Genomic DNA, 18953 nt, shown 5'->3' on the forward strand with positions numbered 1-18953 from the left:
CAGGTGGCGTGGCAAAACAGGCTCCAACTGGCTATCCTCCCAGTAGACCAGTCGTTGGAGGGGTTGTGGTGGAGCAGCCAGGGATATCCTAGAACTACAGGGGCTTGAAGACAATGGATGAGATTAAATCGTACCTCCTCTCGATGGTTTCTGGACAGAATCAAGGTCAGGGGCGGCGTACAGTGGGTAACCCAAGCCAGCAGTTTTTCGTCTGGCGCCTGGGCCTCCGGAGGGGTATTTAATGGCTCCCGAGGTATTCCAGCCCAGGAGGCTATGTCCTCGTCCAGCAGATTTCCCTTGGCACTGGAATCCACCATGGCAGATAGGGACAGGGACCGTTGTCAATAGTTCACGGTATCCAGGATCTGCACCTGGGTCTGGGGGACTGAAGGGAGTGTCATCCAGCTCACCAGGGTACCCTTTCTACTGGTGAGCCCTCCCTTTTGGCCGCAGAGGACAGGTATCCTGGAAATGTCCTGGCTGGCCGCAGCAGTAACAGTCCCCAGCTCTCCGCCTCCAAAGTCGTTTGGCAGGGGAGAGACAGTTCTGTTCCAGCTGCATCAGTTCCTCCCCCAGGGTACTGGGGTCAGTCACAGCAGGAGCTATACTTGGAGCAGCTGCGGAAGGGAGCTGGCTGAAGATGGTAAGGTGGCCCATGGGATGACCCGAGGTCTTTTCTCTCAGATGCTCTTGGAGTCAATTAACTAGCCTGGAGGCTAGAGAGATCAGAGAGTCCAAGCTGTCCACGCCATCCCTCGCTGACAATTCATCTTTTATCTTATCTGAGAGGCCCTATCGGAACACTTCCCATAGTGCCTCTTCATTCCACCCAGAGTCGGCCGCTGATGTTCAGAACTCCTTGGAGTATTTTGCTACGCTTTGCGAACCCTGACAGAGAGTTAGCCAGCACTTAGCGGCATCCTTACTGCGAATAGGCTGTTCGAAGACCTTCCTCATTTCAGAGACGAACGAGGGGAAAGAGGAACAGACCTCTGGTCGGTTGTGCCAGATCGTGGTTGCCCATGCCAAGGCTGTCCTCGTAACAGTCCCACGATGTACGCAATCTTCGGTCTGTCCGAGGTGTACGTACGTGGCTGTTGCTCAAAGACCAAAGAGCACTATAATCAGAAGGCCCGGTACTTCCCTAGGTCCCCAGCGTAGGGTCCCAGTTCGGGTACATACAGCTCTCGAGGGGATTGTGTTGCCAATCCAAGGGGCATAGCCATCCCAGGCTGTGCAGTTTAGTCAGTCAGGGTTCTTGGAAGGGACGGAGTAAGGGAAGCGGATACCCGGTCAACCTGCTCACTGACCTTCCTCACATTCGTGGACAGCACACGAAGGTTTTCTGTGACCTCTCTGAGCAGCTGGTCATGGGCACCCAGTAGGTAACCCTGGCTGGCGAGGGCTTGTTGCATGGGGTGTGCCCGCTGGGTTCATTCTTGGCCAGTTCATTCTGTTGCAAGGACGAGGCTGAGGACGAACACAGGCACAGAGGCAGAGTCGTGAGGCGTTAGCATCGTCATGACCAGGGAACCGATATCCACGAGAGTCTTTACATGGAGACAAGGTTTACATAGAGTATCCAGGAAATGATGCAGAGCTTAGAACTGACAGTCCAAAGGAATCAGGAAACAAGGTTTACTCACACTAGAGTCAACCAACGAACTGGCAAGGCAGGGTTGTGACACCAGAGTTTTATCCCATGTTTGCTAATGGGAACCAGGTGTGCTGTAATTAGCTGAACTGGGAACAATTGGAAATCAGGCAAGGGGATTAAGGCCCAATTACAGAGCTAATAGCAAGATGGAGAATTGCCAGACAGGCCCATGACTGGAACAAGTGGACAAGGAAGCATCAGTGGGAGGGGACACAGGATGTTATCTTTCTACCAGCTGGAAAAGTGGTAGCAGCATAGCGACATGCATGCAGAGTATGCGGTATCAGGTCAAACATGAGTAACGTTTTGTCCTCCCTAACGAATCAGTACTCATTCAGTGACAGCAGACCCCAACATATACCAAACTGATGATTCAGCATGCATTGTTCCCAAGGTCTTTACCATTAAAGAAACCATTTTGATTAATCCTTCCCATCAGGAGATTAAAAACGAGAGCATAAAGTTAAACAACCAAACAACATCCTGCACTGAAGACCCATACTCCAGAATTCTATGTGCCCTGTGCAAGCTGGTCCAGTAAAATCACAACACTGGCATCCATCCAACAATATGAAAAATTGCCCAGGCATGCTCTGTTCTCTAAAGGAAGGGCAGTTTCAATCATAGCAATTATTGTCCAGTCAACTCCAAGGTGATAGAAGATATTACTAGCAGTGTTATAAAGTTTCCCAGCCTGGTCCAAATGGAATTAAAAGCAGAATTCTGGTCTAAGATGAGTGTGACTTCAAATCAGCACAGGATCCAGTATTACTTAACCCTGGTTAAACTGAAGTCAATCGACATCAATGTGTCACCTTTGTTGTATATCTATCATTCAGGACATCCTGGAGGAATTTCTCAAGATAGTTTACTGGACCCATCTATCCGCGGATGTGCTATTAACTATATTTCTTCCCAACATGTGTACATAAGTGGGAAAGTTTCATTTACAATTCCTTAGTAAATAAAGCAGTCCATGCTTGCAGGGGCCAGAACATAGACAATATTCAGGGATGAAAAGTGACAAGTAGCATTTGTACCACAAAAGTGCCAGGCAATTATCATTTCAAAACATTTAACCAATATTATTCCTTATTATGAACATTCCAAGCGTCACTATTAACCTGAAACTTAATTGGACCAACCATATAAATACTGTGGCCACAGCAGTAGGTCAGAGACTGGCTATGCTATGACAATTTTCTCAATATCTAAACATCCACAGTTTTTCCAGCATACACTGGGCGCAACTAGATGTGATGATATATTCTTGGTTTGTCTGGATCAATGCAGTCCAGACAATTCACAAGAAGTTAAGCGCTATCCAGCTATCCCATCAATTGCCTATGATGTGTATTCCTTCCATTAATTAATACTGTGTAGAAATCACTGTCCATGCAAGCTAACAGAGTAGTTATTTGCCTTGACTACACTGACACAGTCTTCAAAATGCATGATAGTCACCTACTAGGATGATGACGGAAGGAGCACAGAGACACCACACACCTTTCAGGTTCTCATCCAAGACCCATTCCATGTCACATTCGATTCTTCCATCATTCCTAAATTCCTAGAGCTACTAGAAAATCTCCATCAAAGTAACTGGTAGTTCAAGAAGGCAGCTGACCAACACTTTATAAAAGACCATTTAGCACAGACAATAAATTACACACATAATGCATTTGAAGAAATTACTCAAAGGACATCCATCCTAGCTCTTGAGCAATACATAGCAAAACTGGATTTTAGATGTACGAGAATTAAATCGCAAATTAAAATTATGTACTCCTGAATTTGTCCTTTTTATTCCTAATCAATTTATTGTGGTTAATATTTACCATGTTCTAGACAAGATAGGCTAAGGTGTGATTTTGTTTGTGGGCAGTTTATACATTGACTATGTGCTTCCTCTTTCATGGTTATCACCTTAAGTAGTGTATACAATATAAATCTCAATCTGGGAGCTTCACAAAGTATTTTCCCTATATTGATTTTGATGAGAATACATGGAACAAACAGCAATGACTAAAAGCTCTGGCAATCACAAACTACCAATTTATGGATGATACTTCATGGATACAAGGGATCACCATCTCCTGAATGAACAGGAAAACTTGATTTACTGAGGTTCAATGAAAACAAACCCAAAAGTGTGACTATTAAGAAGTTAAGGCTATTATTAAGTTACATAATTTAATAGTCATAACTTTTGCTGTTTTAGGAAACTGAAGGTAATTTCAATGTCTTGAAAATAATAAAGATCAGTATAATTAAAGTCATTTCTGCCAACCAAATATTTAGAAAACAACTCTTCAAAATTAATGGGTTGTGGTAACTAAAATTAAAACACTTGAATTCTACTTTGCTTTGCCAATATTTATTGCATCTTGATAAGCTTTTTCACCTAGCTTAAGGGTGCACTTACAAAGCAAGTCTCCAACATTACTGAGTTCTCTGAAAAAATTATACACTAAATTAATTCATTAAACAGCAGCTAGCTTGGTGTCGAATCCATTTAAAACCACCATCATATAGCCTAAAAGGCTTGAAAATACTGTTGAGCATGGACACTGTCATCATTCACATGCATAAAGCTAAAAATATCACAAGGATTTAATCATCTACTGGTCAATTAGAAGCCTCCCAATGTATTTGCATCATATAACTGGCAGCTTCAGATGTTGATTCATTGCAGGTTATTTGATAATACAGTGATATTTTCATTATCAGTAAACTATTTTGCTGCAAATAAATTACATTCTATTTGGGTTTTTTTCTTGAGATACTTTAATGAATGGATTTGCATAGAAGCTTCCAGTAATGCACTTGTGAGAGAATTAAGCTTGGGGATATTTAAAGTAAAAACACAAACTGTTCAAATATTCAATAGATCAGGTTGCGTCTGTGGGAAGAGGAACAGTTGATATTTTCAGTCATAGATCCTTTGTCAGACAAAGAGAGATGATTGGAGAAACAGCTACGAACACAAAATATGTAATCAAGTTCAAAACCATGTTCTTACTAATCTAGTCCCTCATGCTATTTAATGAAGGGCTAGGCCAGGGGTCAGCAACCTTTACCACTGAAAGAGCCACTTGGACCCGTTTCCCACAGAAAAGAAAACACTGGGAGCCGCAAAACCCGCTTGACATTTAAAATGAAATAACACTGCATACAACGTTTTGTTTTGCCTTTATGCTATGTATAAACAAACTATAATGTGTTGCATTTATGAAATTGATGAACTCCTGCAGAGAAAATTAAATTACATTTCTGCATGCAACAAAAACATTTTGAACTCTGAAAAAAAGACGTTGGGTTGAAGGTTACTTTTAAGTAAAATACTCAATGTCTATTTGAGTCCTTCTTGTATTTATGAAAAACGCCAAACTTAAATTTGCCACCAGCAGCAAACCAAAAATAACGTCAGCCAGCTGTCAACCTGAAAAATAAAAGGACTATTTCACTGAACAATGAAAACATATGAATATACGTAAAATAATAGGCAATTAAAATATTTATCATACTTGTTCAGGTTGACTCACACCTGACAATGCAGTCGTATTTAGTAGGGATGGATCGATGCTTAGGGGAGTGACCGGGAAGGATAATGTGTTTTTTTCCTCTCTGAACTCACAGAAGCGTTTCCCAAACGATGTTTGCATTGCGATGATTGCAGAATGTAAATACTCCGAATTTATCATGTCGTGACCTTGTTTGAACTCTCTCAAATTGGGGAAGTGAGACAATGTGCCTTTCTGTAAATCTCTGGCAAGCAACGTCAACTTGCGCTCGAATGCCAAAACATCCTCCAACATGTGCAGGGCTGTACGTCCTTACCCCGTTGAAGAGCTGTGTTCAGCGTGTTCAGGTGTGCTGTCATGTCTACCATGAAGTGTAGCTTTTCCAGCCACTCTGGCTGTTCCAGCTCAGGAAAGTTGAGCCCTTTGCTGCCCAGGAAAGTTTTCACTTCTTCCAGACACGCGACAAAGCGTTTCAGCACCTCCCCTTTGGACAGCCACTGGACTTTGTTGTGCAGCAGGTGCCCCATCAGTAGCTACTGACACCAGATGGGTGGTCTTTATTCCTTTGGCTCTTAAACAATTCAAGACAGCCTCACAGATGTCCTCCCCCCGTGTTTGGTCTTTTAGAGGTATCAACTCAATCAGTTCTTCCTGTGGCCAGGCAGAGTTTACATACCGGCAGAACAACGCTATTTGTTCAATATCACCTTTGTCTTTAGACTTGTCACAGGCAATCGAGTAGGCCACAGCTGAATTGATGTCTTTAATTTGCTGTCTTGTGATGTCTTCTGCCATTTTTATGGTTCTGTCTTTGACAGTCTTTGCAGAGAGGGGCATATCCCTGATTTTCTGCACAATTTCACTCTTGTTTTTAAAGTCCGTGAATAGATGTTCTGAAATCTTAATGAAAGATTCTTTTATATATTCACCATCTGTAAACTGCTTCCCGTGCCTGACTATTTCCTGAGCGTCAATATAACTGGCGTATGTCGTTGATTTTCCAGACTTCATCCATTTCTGGAAATGATTTTTGCTCAGATCAACCTTCCGCATCAGTTCCGAAACGGCTTTTTTTCTCTCATCTCCATCCGGATATTTTTGAGCAAAGGCTGCGTGTTTATTCTGGAAATGCCTTGCGACATTTGACTTTTTGTTGTTTGCTAGTTTCTCATTGCATATTAAGCATACCGGTAAACCAGTCTCGTCAACAGTGAAAGCAAATGAATCTGTCCACGTATCATTAAACGTTCTGTTTTCTTCAGTCACTTTTCTTTTTTTAGAATTCTCCATAGTTGGCTTACCTTGGATCGAAAAATTAAAGAAATCGCGCACTGGCGGGTGTCAGGTATTGGCAGTGGTGACGTATATTAATAGCGATAAAAACACGTTGTAGCGGTGTGCTCACGCAGTCAGTAAACTGCAGTCGAATAACTTTATTCGAACTAAACAGCCTTGCTTTTAAGCCTCCCTCAACCCAGCCCCCATGGACGCAGATGCTGCAAAAGACGCGTACTCACAAACCCCCGTAGGCTATCTCCCTTAGCCGGAATGCTGGCTAATTGTGAGCCGTTTCGGATGTGCCAGGAAATGTGTCGCCACACTTAGATTGTACAAGATCACCATAATCTTCAAATTTAGAATTACATTTCAAAAGCTAACAAACTAACATAAAATACATTTTAATTAAATACTGACCAATTATTTCCCAAAGCCACAGGGAGCCGCAGCACAGAGGTGAAAGAGCCACAAATGGCTCGGGAGCCGCAGGTTGCCGACCCCCGGGCTAGGCTATCAAAGGTCAATAGTCACCAACTTGTGGACATCCACTTCCTCTTTAAACCACAGCCTTCATCGTGATTTCTGATACACATTCAACCTTTATAATTCTAAAATGTGTGTTGTGCATAACTTTTAAAAAGAAATTACCAAAAAATACACCATCCAAAGTCAATATAATCAGTCAAATGAATTGATGTTTCCTTGAATTACTTAAATAGGACTCAGAATCAGGTTTAATTAGGATCTAAATCATGTTTAATATCACCAACATATGTCGTGAAATTTGTTGACTTTGTGGCAGCAATACAAAATAATTTTTAAAAACTGAATTATGGTAAGTATATTTGTATATTAAATAGTTAAACTAAATAAGTAGTGCCAAAATAGAAATAAAAAAGTAATGAGGTAGTGTGTATGGGTTCAATGTCCATTCAGTAATTGGACAGCAGAGGAGAAGAAGCTGTTCCTGAATGTGTGCCTTCAGGCTTCTGTACCTCCTTCCTGATGGTAGCAATGAGAACAAGGCAGGACTTGGGTGAAGAGGGTCCTTAATGATGGATGCTACCCTGTCACTCCTTGACGGTATCCTGGATAGGGAAGCTAGTGCCCATGATGGAGCAGACCAAGTTTGCAACTCTCTGCAGCTTGCTTCGATTCTGTACAGTAGCCTTCCATATACCAGACTTTGATGCAGCCTGTTAGAATGCTCTCCAGAGTACACCTGTAGAAATTCGTGGGTGTCTTTGGTGACATACCAAATCACCTCAGACTCCTAATGAAATACAGCCGCTGTCATACCTTCTTTGGGGCTGCATCGCTGTGTTGAGTCCAGGTCAAATCCTCAGAGACATTGATGCCCAGGAACTTGAAATTGCTCACTCTCTCCACTTCTGATCCTTTAATGAGGATCATGACCCTTGGTGCTTCTTGGTCCAGATTTTCTGGTGTACAATGGATGAATGGCTGCTGTTTTGACCTTTAAGAACTTTGTTTGCAAAGATTGGCATGCATTTCCCCTTTTCCGAGGTGACATATTGTCTGGCACATTCTGTATCGGATCTGTGGCATTCATCCCAGTGATGAATGCAAGCAAGCAGTTTTACACAGCTTAGAATCAAGTACTTTTCCTTGACAACTTTTATATCAGTTCACAGATGGAGAAATAAAAACTGAGTACACATCAGGAAAGGTGCTAATAAACCATAACTTAGAATATCATTATTTCAGAATTATGGAATCTTACATGTAATATTGATGGAATAACAATTGCCATTAAAGAGAATTATAATTTCAAGTTCAAGATGTCATTATTAGTTACATTATATAGTACATCACTACAGAATTGGTTTCATGGTATATAAAGCAGAGCATTTTCAATGGTTTTTACAGTGAAAATAGTGTAAAATTTATTTACATTCGTTACAAGTCACTCACTAAATAACAAACAAATTACATCCATCAGACCCACTGCAGTATTCAATGAAATCATGGCTATGCCTGTACCACAGGTCTATTCTGCCACTCCATACCCTGATCTTTTGGCTTTGAGGAAAGTAAATAACTATACATCTGCATCTTTCTGGAATGGTGAATTCCAAAGGTTTCCTAGATGTTTGATGCTTTCTGAGGCTCTGTGCCCAGTTCTCAGATGCTGAAATATCCCTGTGGCTCTCAATCCCTCTGGATCAACAAAATATTCACAACAGTGCAGCTTATGGAGGAGCAGGGTGATAACTTTGGAAAATACAAACTCTAAGACTGACAGCAGATACACAGAGGTGGCGGCATGCGCTGACACTTGGACAGTATTACAAGTGCAGTATCGCCACAGCAAATTTCCCAGAGAAAATAGTGAGAATTTGTAAATTTTAGCTCTACCCCAATTGGAACTTGGAACTGTGACACCTTTCATGTGCCTGGACTGAAAAATGCTTAACAAGTAGCTTGGCATGTGAGCAATTTGTTTTTCCATATTTAGACTCAAATTTGCCTCCGTTAAAAATGCTGCAAAGATTAAACAACCAGAAAATGTCATAAGTACAAGAGATGCTGCAGATGCTGGAAATCCAGAACACCATGCACAAAATGATGGAGGAACTCAGCAGGGCAGGGGCATCTATGAGAAGGAATAAACAGTCCATGTTTTGGCCAAAACCCTTTATCAGGACTGGAAAGGCTTCTTACCCCTTCCTTTCCAATACTGATGAAGAGTCTTGGCCTGAAACACTAGATGTTTATTCCTTCCCATAGGTGCAGTCTGACCTATTGAGTTCTTCCAGAAAATGACATTACTCTATCAGCATCACAGATTTAACTCTGAAATTCCAATTTATTAATCCATCTATCAAATTCAAAACATTCCTTTCTTAAGGAGTCATAGAGAAGTACAGCACAGAAACAGGCCCTTCAGCCCATCTAGTTCATGCTGAAACCATTTGAACTGCCTACTCCTATTGACCTGAACCAGGACCATAGTGCACCATACCCTACCATCCACATACCTATTCAAACTTTGCTTAAACATTGAAATCAAATTCACACGCACCACTTATGCAGGCAGCTCATTCCACACTCTCATGATCCTCTGAGTGAAGAAGCTTCCCCTCATGTTCCCTTTAAACCTCCCATAATTTTGTATACCTCTATCAAATCTCCTCTCAACTTAACTCAGATCCTCCAGACCCAACAAAATCCTTGTGAATCTTGTCTGTACTCTCTCAACCTTGTTTACATCTTTCCTGTAGGCAGGTGACCAAAACTACACACAATACTCCAAGTTAGGCCTCACCAATGTCTTATACAACTTCAACATAACATCCCATCTCCTAAACTCAATATTTTGCTTTATGAAGGCCAACGTGTCAAAAACCTTCTTTACGACCCTATCTACCTGTGATGCCACTATCATGACTTTTATCTTACAGCATTTTACTTATTAATCATTGTTATTTCTGTTAAGAATGAACACAAAGATCATAAGACCATAAGATATAGGAACAGAAGTAGGCCATTCGGCCCATTGAGACTGCTCCACCATTCAATCATGGCTGATCCAATTTTTCTAGTCATCCCCACTCCCCTGCTTTCTTCCCATACCCTTTAATGCCCTGGCTAATCAACAACCTAACTACCTCTGCCTTAAATGCAGCTATGACTTGGCCTCCACATCCGTTCATGGCAACAAATTCCACAGATCTACCACCCTCTGACTAAAGTAGTTTCTCCGCATCTCTGTCCTAAATGGACATCCTTCAATCCTGAAATTGTGACCCTTTGTCCTAGACTTCACTACAATGGGAAATAACTTTGCCATATCCTTGCAGGTCCATCTGCATGGGAAGTCTTGAAATTATCAGACTTATTCAAACCAAGAACTTAACAAATGTCCAAAATTCAGGGTTAATTTATTGTTTTCCTTCATTTATTTCCACATGCTCTATGAAAATACAAGTAAAAAATTCATTCCTAAATTATGAATAGCATAATTTTGAATCTTAATTGTTGATATGATCAATAAATGGGACATAGGCAAAGGCTTCAGAAAGGAATGGCATACTTAATGAGAAGTTAATGTTGATTGAATTGCATTTATAATTTAAAACTATATCACCAAACTAACTCTTTTGTTTTACTAAGTGAGTCTGGTGATCCATGAGCTGATTTTATTAAACTTTTATCTGGAACCTTCAGAGATCCAGAGCCACAGTTCAGCAAATGGAAGGATTGAAGGAAGGCACAGGTTTGGGCAAACAAGGCTGAAAGGAAGAGCGGGCAATGCCAGGTTAATGAACACGGTGGGGTTGATGGGTTGAACTGAACATGTTTCAAAGCAAGCAGGGAAGAAACATTAACTTATAGCCAGGATTACCACATGGAGTTAAGATACAAGTAACATTACAGCAGGCACTTGGTTGAGAGAAGGGCAGGACTAGCAGCTGTGTGATATAGCATTCAGGTGCTACGGATGCGACAGAGGGGGATGTAAAAGAGGTGATGCTGTTACACTATTGATAGGAGAAATGTAATGCATTGGTGGTGACTGGACATGACACCTGGAGGGGTTATCCAGAGCAGTAACTGGGTAGAGCCCAGGAACAACAAAGGTGTAATCACTATGAAGAGGTTATCACAATATGGGAGGGAGAAGAACACACTTTATATACCATCATATTATGGAAAGATGTAAAAGCAATTGGATAGTTTGAAGAGTGATTTTTAAAATGCAGTAAAGACTGACACTCTCTAACTGTCAAAGGCTTAGAGGAGGCAGAATTTGTTAGGTACATCAGTAAGGTTTCTTGATACAGCAGTATTTTGTTCAACCAGGGAATGGTCCATAGTAAACTTTATATTAGGAATTGAGTCTAGCTGGGTCTCACTGAAACCAGTCTGCTCTTGGTTTCAGTGGGAAAGCATTTTGGGAACAATAATCACAACCAGCTTTCAGTTAGTTATGGATATGATTTACCAAAGAAAAGTGCTAAATTGGGGAAAGGCTAATTACAAAATATTAGGCAGGAGTTTGAGACCATAACACCATAAGATATAGGAGCAGAATTAGGCCATTTGGCCCTTTGAGTTTCCTCCACCATGTCATCATCAAAATTGTTGATCTAATTTTCCACAGCTCCAGTCTCCTGCTTTCTCCCCTTACCCATTCATGTCCTAACCAATCAAGAATGCTGACTGGGAACAGTTGTTACTGGACAAAGGCACATTTGTCATGTACAGAGATATTTAAAGTACGACTGATCAAAATTCAGGACCAACATGTTTCCATGAGGAGGAACAAAGATGGCAAGGCTCAGGAATCTTGTAGGTCAAGAGATGTTGCAAATTTAGGCAGAACAAGAAAGGAAGCAAGATAGATGAAACTGGACAGAGCTTTAGGAATATAAAGGAAACAAAAGAGAACTTAAATAGTGAATATGTAGGGCTAAAATGAGCTATGAAATGTCCTTGGTAAGTATGATTAAGGAGAATCCCAAGACATTTGATACATAAATTAAACACAAGAGGGTAAATAGAGTATAGGGCTACTCAAGGTCAAAAGAAGGAATTTATGCCTGGTACCTGTGGAATTGGGCAAGATGCTAAAGGAGAACCTTGAATCAGTATTCACGAAGGAGAAGGACATGGAGAATATCACACTTTTGTAGGGATTTGTTGAGTCCAGTGGAAGTGTTGGGCTTTTGAAGAACATAAAAGTGGATTTCCCCAGGACCTGATGGAATCTATCCCAGGTCATTAATAATATGAGGGAGGAGATTGCTGGGATCTTGATGGACCTCTTTATATCCTCTCTAGTCACAATCAGTGTTCCAGAGGACTGAAACCAACGTTGTCACTTTGTTTAAGAATGGCAATAGAGAGAAACCAGGAAATCATAGGTCAGTGAGTGTTACATTCCCGGTAGAGTAATTATTTGAGAAGATTCTTAGTGATGGGACTCACATTTTGAAAAGGACAGATATTAGGGATCGTCAGCATGGCTTTGTGAAGGGGAGGTCATGTCTTAAAACCTTGACTGAGCTTTTTGAGAGAGTGGCAAGGATGATTCCTGAGGAACACACTCAAAATCCTGGAGGAACTCAGCAGGCCAGGCAGCATCTATGGAAAAGAGCAAACAGTCAATGTTTCAGGCCAAGAGCCTTCACCAGGACTGGAGAAAAAAAGATGAGGTCAGAGTAGGAAGGATCCATGGAGACTTGATACATTGGATTCAAATTTGGCTTGGCCACAAAAGATAGAGGGGTAGTGAAAGAAGTGTGTTATCTTGACTGGAGTATGTGACCTGTGGCATTCCATAAGTATTTTTAGGGAGGCTGATAAGTTTACATCATTTACCAGTTTGTGACACGAAATAAAATGTCCAAGTGGTAAATAATGAGGAAGATTGTCAAAGGGTAGGGACTTGTTAGAAATGTGAGCAGGGAAATATCAGATGGAGTTTAAACCAGACAAGCGTGAGGTGTTACCTTGGGAAATCAATGTATGAGGAAAGTACAGAGTAAATGACAGGACCTTCAGGAGTATTGATGTAAGAGTGTAAGTCCATACCTTCCTGAAAGTGACAACACGAGCGGATAGGGTGTAAAGAAGGCAGATGGTAAACTGATAGACCCAGCCAGGTGGTGGGTATGGAAGTCAGGAAAGTTATTTTGGAGCTGAATTAAACTTTGGTCAGGCCACATTTGGAGTTTGCATGCAGTGCTCATTTCCTCATTACAGGAGGGGAGCTGAGGCTTTGGAGAGGCTGTAGAGAAGCTCCACCAGAACGCTGCCTCAAATGAGAGTTTTAGCTCTAAGCGATTGGACAAGCCTGGATGGTTTTCTCTGGAGCATCGGAGGCTGAGAAATGACTTCATTATGAGAGACAAAGACAGTCAGATTTTTTTTTACCAAGGGTCGAAATGTCAAATACTAGACACAAAACCTTTAAGGTGGGGTGTGGGGAAGTTTAAAAATTGATGGGGCAATTTTTTCTAAAATCAGGTAAATTTGTTTATTGCTGTGACATGTCACAGTGACAGGGTCCTGAAGGCAGACTGCACTGGGAAGTAAGGCAGTACTGCTTCTCCTCCATCCAGGAACCACTGCAGCTGATTAGACTGAAGTCTGCAATTCTTGCCATGTGCTTCAGAAGCACAGTTCTGAGCCCAAAGTTACAGCCCTTGAAGCAGCGTCTGCTGCCCAACCCAATGCCCATCCCAAAGAGACCTTGCAGCCAGATGGAAGCCTGCTTCTGTTTAGTTGACAGGCGGTGAGTACATCAAGCATCAACAAAGAGATGCAGTGGAGCAGAGCGGCCAACCCCATGACCTGTTGATCGACTCACACAATTTACCACAGTGGGTCTGTCTTCTGGTTGCAGAAATATTGGAAAGGATTCATGAAAATGATTTGGTTTTGCTTCATTCCGGCCCATAGGTTCAAAGAGGGTCAGTATGTAAATAGGCCATATATAAATACTCTTTTTGACTATGAGGACAATTTAAGTTATTGGAACAGGACAGAGATATCAAGGAGCCAGCACAAAACTTTAACTGTATGGAGGAGGAGGCAAAAGCCGTTCCAGAATGAGGAGATTTGTCATGAAGGAAATAGAACTTAATGTTAAGGTAGCCTCAAGTGAGTACAGTAAAGATACAGGAGTGTGTAACATCATGTTAAGCATTTGGGAAAAACTTCTAATGGGGCAAACAGAAATCCTTTATGCCATCAAAAGAGAGCTCATAACTTAATATAACTTTTAAGGAAACTGGAAAACTAAACTCTATCAGCAGTTTGGACAAGGAAAGTTACCGTGCCTTATCTGTATGAATCACTGAACCAATGAAAGCATTGACCTTCCTTTCCAGTGTAAAGGTAAACTTAGTATTTGTAGTCCCTCAGAGATACAGATTCAAGGAGGTGAGAACATAATTGTTGAAAAGACCAGGCTACCAGTAAACATTGCATTTTCATCAGTTTCACCAGGAAGCCCCTACAATCAACACCCCAATCAGAAAGATCATTGTTTTAAGTTTGCTAATATTTAAATGGAAATTGCAATTGTGTGCTGCGTACTTCAGAACAACAAAATGATTTCAAAGCACTTTCTACTTCATTTAATTTTGCCAAAATTCACCTTGTCCGAAGGTTTCCTTAAGGGAGTAATGCGGTAGAGGAGTACAGTTCAGTATCCATTCAGCATTCGTCAAGAACAGGTTGACATTGAAGAATATTCACGAGCGGTTCAGGACACGAAGATTGATTAGAGTGGAGATTAAAAAGGTCTATGAAACGACTACGTCAACTCTTCATTAGCATGACTAAGGATGTCGCTTAGTCAATCTTGCTAAGAACTGATGCAGTCATTCCATCGACCTTGAATATGTGTTTAAGGAAACAATTTCACAGAAATAGTTAAGTTAATTTGCAGGTTGCAGAGATCCTAGCAATGAGTGACTGTTTTTCCTGAAACCCTGCTATCACAAGATTCTGGAGAAAATAACAGTGACTACCTGCTGCCTGAAGTGAAAACCGAATCTGGAATCCAGTCGAGCTCCGAACTTCCTTCTGAAAAGTTCTAATCAGAACAGGGATCAGGGAAACAATGTGGGCAAGATTCTTCTATCCACTCCAAAAGCCCAGTTTCTTCAGCCCCTTCTTCTCCACGTACTTTATCTACATCGGATTTAGCAAGGCCCTTGACAAGGTCCCTTTTGCCAGATGGAAAATTAGATTTCATGGGATACAGTGGGATATTGCAGTTTGGCTCAGTATGGTTGGCAGGGTGGAGATAAGTCCCTACCAAAGAAGGTGTAAGGCACTCCTTCCCTCTGCTAGCCTGCAGGTCACCTTGGGCAAGGTGCTAACCTTGCTTAGCACCTCCAATCTAGGGCCACGTGAAGCCATGGGAACAGGTTGTGGATGGTTATATGAGCAGCTGGTGCATATCATGTCCTGATCATTCCACCACTGATGTGAGACAATCCATGAAAACTATTGATGATGCTGGGGTCACCTGTCTTGTAAAGACACTGCCCAGAAGGTGGCCATGGCAAACCACGTCTCTAGAAAAATTTGCCAAACAATCATGGTCATGGACAAAATGAAGACCATGATCGGCCATGTCATAAGACAAGGCATATAATGATGATGAGGATGATGAAGAGCATTAGGAAGCAGAGGATGATGATTCGAAGTTGTTTCTCAGACTAAAGGCCTGCCCCTAGTGGCTTGCCACAGGGTTGGTGCTGGGACCTTTGCTGTTCTTATTTTATATGAGAATTTGGGTGTTAAGGTACAAGGTTAAGTTTGAACATGATACTAAGGTACAAAGTTTGCACATGATATTAAGTTGTGTTGTGGATAGTATCGAAGACAATGAAAAAGCGGGGGGTTATCATGTGAACATGTAGACTGAGGACTGGTAAATGAGTTTCAATCCAGATAAATGTGAAACATTGCATTTTGGAAGTTCTAGCCAGGGTAGGATTGGTACAGTGAATGGTAGGACCCTGAGGAGTGCTATGGAACAGAATGGGCTAGGAGGGCAAATATAGTTCGCTGAAAGCAGTGTTGCAGGATGAAAGAGCGATGAAGGTGTTTGACATGCTAGCCTCCATCAGTCAGAGCTCTTGAGTGTAGGGGTTGGGAAGTAATGTTGCTGTTATACATTGGTGAGGACACACTTGTACCGTGTACAGTTTTTGTCACTCTGTTACAGGAAAATGCTATTAACCTAGAAAGAGTGCAGCAAAGATTTATCAGGTTGTTGCGTGGACTTGGGGGCCTGAGCTACAAGGAGAGGTTGTGTATACTGTACTAGAACTTTATTTCCTGGAACGTAGGAGATTGTAGAGTAACCTGACAGAGGTATATAGTAAGATCATGAGAGGCATTGAAAGGGTGAACATACATTTTTTTCCCTAGGTAGGGATTGCAAAGATAACATAGAAACAAAGGGTCTTGGCCCAAAACGTCAACAGTACTTCTCCTTATAGATGCTGCCTGGCCTGCTGTGTTCCACCAGCATTTTGTGTGTGTTGCTTGAATTTCCAGCATCTGCAGATTTCCTCGTGTTTGCTGTTTTCATAAGGCATGCTCCCCAATCCAGGCAACGTCCTTGTAAATCTCCTCTGGACCCTTTTTTATGGCTTCCACATCCTTCCTGTAGTGAGGCGACCAGTACTGAGCACAGTACTCCAAGTGGGGTTTGACCAGGGTCCTATATAGCTGCAATATTACCTCTCGGCTCTTCCCACGATTGATGAAGGCTAATACACCATAAGCCTTCTTAACCACAGAGTCAACCTGCGCAGCTGCTTTGAGCGTCCTATGGACTCGGACCCTGAGATCCCTCTGATCCTCCACACTGCCAAGAGTCTTACCATTGATACCATATTCTGCCATCATATTTGACCTAACAAAATGAACCACTTCATATTTATCTGGGTTCAACTTCATCTGTCACTTCTCAGTCCAGTTTTGTATCCTATCAATGCCCCACTGTAACCTCTGACAGCCCTCCACACTATCCACAACACCTCCAACCTTTGTGTCATCAGCAAACTTACTAACCCATCCCTCCACTTCCTCATCCAGGTCATTTATAAAAATCACGAAGAGTAGGGGTCCCAGAACAGATCCCTGACGCACTCCACTGGTGACTGACCTCCATGCAGAGTATGACCGGTCTACAACCACTCTTTGCCTTCTGTGGGGAAGCCAGTTCTGGATCCACAAAGCAATGTTCCCTTGGATACTATGCCTCCTTACTTTCTCAAAAAGTGAATAGGTTTAAGATTAGAGGCATGAGATTTAAAAGGTACAACAGGGAAAACTTCTTCATCCAAAGGGTGGTGAACATTGGGAGTTAGCTATCAGAAACTGAGCTTGAGGATTGCATATTAAGAATTAAAAAATTTTTTAATCACTTAGATAAACCTTGGATAGGAGAGGTATAGAGGGCTATTGACCAAATCTGGGCAGATGGGATGAGCTCTGAGTAGAACAATTGGCAAGGTCAAGTCGGCTGAAGGGCTTGATTCTATGCTGTATAACACAGAGGTATAGTGGAAGAACATTGCTTTGCATGCCAACTATCCAGTTTATTTCATCACATCAGGTAGTATAAGGGAAAAATAATAACAATGCAGAGTGAAGTGTTACAGTTATGGCAGACAGACTGATGCACTATCAATAACTCTAGGAAACTGGAAGTGAACGATAGGCTTTTATTAACAGCGAAAACGGAGCACGACCACGTTGAAGACTGTGGGATGAGCAGTGCCCCAATCACCTTTATACAGGGGTCTGTGGGAGGAGCCACAGGAGCAGTCAGCAGAGGGGTGTGTCCAGACAGGTATACATGGTTATACAGATGATAAGGTGCAAGGCCATAAAGAGATACATTGTGAGGTCAAGAGTCTGTGTGAGGGATACCAACCTTGCACAGGCAGATGTGATTAATTAGACTGGCATGATTGGCACAGGCATTGCGGATGAAAGGGCCTGTTCATAGTCTATGTTAAATTCCCTTACCCTGTAATGTGACAGAATGGCATGTTGATGAAAAAAGGCGTGGCAAGGTCAACGATGCATCTGGGATCTAGGTTAAAGTTAACAGTGGATCCCTGTAAGTAATAAGGTTTAAGGTTTGAAGGAAAACAGAGTAATCAAAAAGACAAATTGCAGTTTACAATTAGAACTAAAGAGAGACAGAAAGACATGAAGAATGGAAAACAAAAAGGCATTAGAAAATAGTCACTTATGATATGCTTCTTTAAAACCTCAAAGGATAATTTATCCCATCTGAAGGAATGACATGCCATTATCTAACAGTACAATATTTCAGCCAAAGACGTTGACTGGCATGACATTAATTATTACATTGCTAAATACTCATGTTTTAATTAGCAGGTTCAACTTTCTGTGGCCTGTTTAATAGCAATTCATGTCCAGATCTAACAAATTTTTAAAAAGCAAGGCGAAAGGTGAAATGATGCCTAAGCTGCATAAATCAGCAAGTTTCTTTTTTTGGAGATTTGCAACTCATCATATCTCCCTGAAGCTCTTGATCTTGCTGATCGATCTGTACTTTAATAAAGACGTATATCGTTGTGATCCAATTATTTATACAGCAAGTTCCAGGCTTTTATATCAGTTCTTAAATAGCCGTCGTGTATCCAATTCGCTACTTTGCTTGCCACAGCATATTCTTATTAGTAAACCAGCAAAGTTTGGAGCAAGTTAATGCAGCAGGTTTAGTGCCTAGTATTTACTACAGCAGAGAAATATATACTTAAGTCAAATGTTCAGAGGTAACCTATTTTATGACTGTAATAACTGCAAATTTTTATTTTAATATTTTATATGCCTCCCTAAGTTATAAAAATATTCAAACTGCAATGATAGTTGAAATGTTCACAGCCAAGACAGATAAATTGGAAACTACCAAAGGGATTTCTTGAATTATTCATTCAACGTGTGAGATTATTAAATTC

General features: G+C 41.5%; 1 pseudogene; it reads left to right on the forward strand.

The window, feature by feature from the left end:
• Positions 1-471: 471 nt before the first annotated feature.
• Positions 472-15035, forward strand: LOC132378122 (GRB2-associated and regulator of MAPK protein-like; annotated as a pseudogene).
• The last annotated feature ends 3918 nt before the right edge of the window (positions 15036-18953 follow it).

This window comes from Hypanus sabinus, chromosome 19, assembly GCF_030144855.1.
Source record: "Hypanus sabinus isolate sHypSab1 chromosome 19, sHypSab1.hap1, whole genome shotgun sequence".
NCBI lineage: Eukaryota > Metazoa > Chordata > Chondrichthyes > Myliobatiformes > Dasyatidae > Hypanus > Hypanus sabinus.